Source organism: Morone saxatilis, unplaced genomic scaffold, assembly GCF_004916995.1.
Source record: "Morone saxatilis isolate NCDOM2014 unplaced genomic scaffold, NCSU_SB_2.0 Contig22, whole genome shotgun sequence".
NCBI lineage: Eukaryota > Metazoa > Chordata > Actinopteri > Moronidae > Morone > Morone saxatilis.
Genome location: NW_023339785.1, coordinates 9344502 through 9350466, shown reverse-complemented (window position 1 = coordinate 9350466; position 5965 = coordinate 9344502). Strand labels below are relative to the sequence as shown.

At 40.6% G+C, this 5965-nt stretch overlaps 1 protein-coding gene across 1 annotated transcript in view; it reads right to left on the bottom strand.

Annotated features, from left to right (window-relative positions):
• The window catches only part of LOC118333752 (ecto-NOX disulfide-thiol exchanger 2-like), a 162163-nt gene that overhangs the window by 153268 nt on the left and 2930 nt on the right, over positions 1-5965 (bottom strand). The window lies entirely within an intron of this gene.

Sequence of the window (5965 nt, the reverse complement as noted above, 5' to 3'; positions counted from 1 at the left end):
TATATATATATATATGTATTCACAAATTCGCCTCACCTATTGATCTGTTCATTGTTCTATTTGCCTTCAGGTGAGGTGACAAGCTTCAACAACTTCAAGTCCCCCCTTACAATGCATTTGTCTTACTGAACAGCCAATTCTGACAGACAGTGAACAAACAATAGAAAAAGGACATATATAAGGTTGTACATCTTACAAAAACAAGGTCCTGCTGAAACATTTCTGACCAGTGTCCAAGCCTGTCTCTTCGACGAAGGACAAGATAGCACTGAGTTTCAAATAATGATGCTGTTTGTATAGACTGTTGAAAAGCTGAAGGAAAGATGGGACATTTTCTTTAACAAGTACCAACAGACACAGTCAGTGCCTGAATAAGAGCCAACAGCACGCAGCCTCCATATAGTTTCCTGGCAAAGCAGATAAATGCTATCCCTCATTAGCTCTAATTACTGTACTGAAAGATGAATAGAGACTTGCACACCCCTCCCTTCTAACCACATGAATTACTTTTTTTCCCCCTGTGCATTTACGGAAACCAGTTAAAAACTCTAACATAGATCACAGTTCTTACTTTTGCATCAAAATTATAGATGTAACATTTACTCAAAGAAATTAGTCTATGGAGTTTCTGTATTACACTGTTATGAAACCCTAGTTATTTTCATTTTAATTCACTAGGTAAACAAACACACTCATGGGACACAAGCTTTCACTGAGTTACCTGCCGTGACAAAAGGATAAAAATTGCCATATTGGTTCAGTCCATCCATCTCTGATTGCAGCACTTGCACCGAGGGAGGAAAACCAGTCAAATCCTTTCACACATTAATCCAGATGTCTGGCTGGTTCAGACATAGAGCTCTGTCAGAATTGTATCCCGGCTTTGGAGCTGGAGTCATTTCAAATGTCTTGGCAGCTAATCAGCTGCTATCTTTCATCAAAAAGCCACAGTGACAGGGCCAAGACTATCTTCACAAAATCTACCAGGGTAAGATTGTGTTTCACTTGTACAGACATTCGCAGCTTTGGCGTTTGATAGGTTTGAGAGCAATCACATTAACAAATCCAGTGTGTGGAATACATCTGACTGCAAGCCTACTGCAGAGGTTTTCTTTCTGGATCCATCAAGGGTAAATAAATAGGTTTGTTTCGTATGTTACTCCTTCTGTAATCCAGAGAAAAAACCAGAAAAGTACCACAGACAGATGGCAACTAATCAAATCCCAATAAACCTGGGACACAAGGGCTTGGAAATCCACAGCAAAAATCTAATTCCAGTTCCCATTAGCTTGAAATATGTAGATGTCATTCATACAGGACATGGTAGCCAAGGGGAAAGAACAAAATGATGTTGTGACCACTTTTTGCCATAATCAAAGTCCTCACTGCTCATCACTACAGCTGAAGATTTAGTTCAATCACCCAAACTATAACCCATCATCAGCACTGCCTGATTAAAAGTGTGGCTTTCATCTTTATGAAAAATATGGCATTTGTGAAAGTAATTGCCTTGTCCAAAAGACTTTAAGGGCTGAGGTCATCCTCAGATGATCAGGTAATCAGTGCAAAACAAAGTGTAAAACACATCCCCCACTGTTGTTCAGCTCATGAATTTGAAAAGGCACGCATGTTTGAAATCTGATCATGTTTTAGGCGTGATGAACACTGCGCTGGATTAAAATGAAAGTACATCCACCCCTCTACTTGTCAATGTCATTGCAGCTTCCAGACTTACTGGGGTATGAAATTAATTTACTTCACACCTTTCAGAGATTTCACATGAGATCAGAATACATTGAGATCTGATGAGGAGATTTAGCCTAAAGCTGTAAGCCACATAGCCTAAATGACTGACCACAGGGAGTGATAAAGGATATTGTAGCAAGGTGGTTGGACCGATTTTAACAGCAATTCAGTCTGCCTGAGGAAAAAATAGGCTGTGTTTAGCAGGTCAATGTTTAGGAGTAAATGGAACCTGTTATCAAGCACTAGGCTATGCCCTGAAAGTAAAACCAATGCAATGCACTGTGTTTATCCCGGGTCTATACTGCAAGGTCAGTTTTCATTCATTTTCTATATTGTTTACGTAGGTCTAGAGCATATCCCATGTGGGCACTTGGAGTATGAGTGAGTCCAGCGCTCTATTTTTTTAAGCCTCCTGGGAAGCACACAGCGTATGCTCCCATACTGTCATTTAAGCTAGTTTATTTTTGTACCAGAAAGGTAGGTGATGTTAAAACTCACGAAATAGATGTATTTTTAACAGCCATTTGACTGAAGTGGAGCAGAAGGTAACATGAGACCTATACGAGGAAGGTGACTATAATTAAGTTACTATGCCAACTCAATGTTACTATGCCAACTAAATGTCTTCATCTGCACTATCTCCGTCCTCGTTTCCACCCCTGCAGTGTATGTAAAAATGTAAACTCGACACTTGAGTGTTGTTGCTGTGAGCAAAACATTCAATTAAAAAAATAACTGTACTTGGCTGACATTACCTTTCACTGCCATGCAAAGGGAAGATCATACCAGTCCTCTACCACTATACTGAAAATGGCTTCTCTTGTCAAGTTAACCTGCGTTAACCTAATCCTGAGAATCCACATTGGGTTAAATAAAAAGGTGTACACTGACTTCAAACCTGCATCTGGACTTTCCTCTCCTGCCACAATAGATACAAACCAACACTGCTCTTTTTCAGGATGTTATACAAAACACTAGGACCTATAACGCTGTAATAAATATAATTAGCATCAGTTAAAGGAAAGCTGTACCACTACATTTTCTTCAATTATAAGCAATCAAAAGTGTCAGAAGTGATTAACTAATTTAAATCAAGTCCTCCTTGAGGCTTAAGTGTGCACTGGGTGGCTCTGTTGCGTAAAAAAATATAAATATCCAGTTGAACTCGAGCATAACTTGAGCATTACGTGACACTTAAAGTAGAAGGACTTGAATATAATTAAATGCAACTAACACAATTAAAGGCAAATGAGACACAATCTTATTCATGTGTTGACAGGTTTTCATGATGGTGACTGAAGGATTTAATCATGTTTTGTAAACTTTAGTGGCTGTAACAAACAAGTACTTTATGTACCTTAGAGGAAAGGAAAAAAAACAGTTAAGTTTAGAATTGTGTGTTTGAAGCAAATTACTCGTATAGTTTTGCAAGAAAATAAATACATGCACTGATTCATAATTGTTAACTGTTATATTCACTCACTTTTGTTGTCTTTTGTAAGCAGGTGCTGTATGCAGAGACGCCCTCTCACTGCCTGCCTCTTCTCATCCAGCTCTCAACCTACCTTGAGGGTCAATTAAACATCTCATAATGAGAAATTTCACCTTTCCTCACCCGAAGTGGGACAAAAACTATTTGGTTCAGAACACGGGGAATGTTCTCAACATGGTGCCATCTACCAGGCTAAGTGTAGGAAGATGGCCTCAGGCAGGAAAAGTCTAGTCAGACAGAATTAGCAGGTGACATCAAAAATACCGCTGGGGCACTTTTACACACGGCAAAGGACACGGTCGGTGTTTAATTCATGACAAACAAGTAAATAAATAAGGCCGAAGCAAGTACCGTCACACTAAGAGAGTGACAAGTGTTTCCATGAACAGTAATGATCGGGATTATCCTCGGGAAGTATTTAAATAACATACAGGGATGTGTCTCGGTCAGGCTGCCATCGTGAGAGATTCCAATCTCAAGGGACTTCCTGGTTAAATAAAGACGTCAGGATGAGCTCCACTGATATTTAAAACACACGTGAGTAGAGAACGGGGGGAATTCTTGTCGTTTCAAGCTTTCGGGTTACAGTAATTAGAGCGGGGAACGACAGCTAATCAATACCAGGTGTGCCCACTGATGAGCCAGCTGCGTTAATTAGGCTGCTGATGTCACAGGCCTGCACTGCCTGTACAGTAAGTGCTTGTTATTGACCAAAGTAAACACTGGGACATCCTACTTCTTAATTAAGCGTTTGCCATCAGTGGATTCAACCTTCGCTGAGCGCCGGTCTGAAAGCTTCTAAGGAACTGAAGTTGTTTACAAGATGTTGAGAGCGGTGGATGCAGCCAATTACGCAGTTGGATTAATTAAGGGGGACGATGACAAAGGCCTAATCTTTTTGTAAGATAAAACTAATGCTTATCTCGTATATCTATGCATCTTTGATTATTCTGGCAATTCTTTTCTCAATTAATAGATTTATTGGGATATATGGTGTATGAAATGTATGAAGAAATAAAACAAACTTGAAAAACATGCTGCAGCCCGAGATGATGGCCTCCGGTCGCTTGTTTTGTCCGACTGGCTGTTCGGAACCAACAAATATTCAGCTGACTATCATATAAGGCAAAGAAATGCAGAAAATCTTCAAGAGTGAGGAGTCGGAAGGAAATAGAGATCACTTGGCATTTTTGCTTGAAAAATAACTTTTTTAATCAATGATCATATATTATTTCGGTAAAATATGTTTGACAGCTCTTCGCACTCCGCGTTGAATAAATATAACCAGCTTTCCACTCATTCTGTCTTTTGTATAATATCTGTAAAGAGTGGAGTGTTAATTTGGAGCTGCTCTAGGTTTGGAAAGGATTTTGACAGCTTCCCCTCCTCTTCAGCATGACCAAAATATTGAAGTTCAATTGCAGTTTACAGCAGCAGCACTCTAAAGCTGTAGTGCACCTGCAAAAATGTCTGTCTACTTCGTGATTGACATGTCCAATAAATAGCTACACCGCAAAATAGCATTTTTTTAATTAATAACATTGCACTGCAGATCAAGCCTATGCTTATCTAAACCTGTATACCTCATTAATATTCCTAAACAAGCTTTCAGCTACTCTAACATTGCACAGTGATAATCAAGGACATGACACACACTTTATATGTGGGCTCTGAAAGCAGACGGACTGCCCACCACTCACAGCAATTTCAAGTAATAAAAATATTGACCATATGGTGGAAAGTGGGTGTGCTGTTATGGTAATGCATTTTAATAAACTGGATTAGGACTGCAGGAGGAAATAACATATTTCTCTTTGTGTCTATAGAGATGGGACACAGAGCCTGAGCCCTTGCTGCAGCGGTCATGGGTTTGAATCCGACCTGTGGCCCTTTGCTGCGTCTCATTTCCTCTCTGAACCTTTCCTGTCTATCTTCAGCTGTCCTGTCATTAAAGGCAAAGAACCATATTAAAAACCTGTCCTTTTTTTACAACAAGAACAGTGGAATCTGTATTTGCATTTCAGTATTTTCTTACGCCCCTATTTCTGACACGAAATAGTAAGGTAATCACAGACGTTACCAATGACACTAATGAAGGCTCTGCTGCATTTAGTGAGCAAACATGCACAATAGTGACTCTGTTTGACCTGAATGGAACAGGACCTTAATTATTATCATTGCTAACACCTGTTTTTACCCTATGTCATGTCAAAATGGGAAAACTGGCGCCGGTACTGATGCAACAGATCGAATCGGTGCTTCTCGGTGGAATGAGTTTGGAGGACATCTCCTCCTTCAGCTACCTCTGTTGATCAGACAGTGTGGCCCCTCATCCCCTCATCATGTTTCTAATTCTCTCTAGAGTCTCCTATAAATGATGGCCCAACCATTATTCCCAGCTCAGAGCACAGTGACTTCCTCCGGCTGCCACAGTCGTGACTGCGTGACGTCGTGCAATGTAACAATAGGCCTCGTACTCTGTTACGCGTGGAGAATCCCCTCAGCGCTCACAGCCTTGGTGTCCATATGTCTCTGTCCGGTGCCTTCGATAAGTCAAACTCCAACCCGTCAACAGAGCCGTAGATCAGGTAGCAGTGGCGTGGGTGCAGCGCTTATTTGTGCAAAGCAAGGTCACGGAGCCCCATGGATGCTGGATCAATCAGACAGATTAATGAAGCAGAGCCTGCTGACATGACAGATTTGGACACTACTACTACATCAACGTCC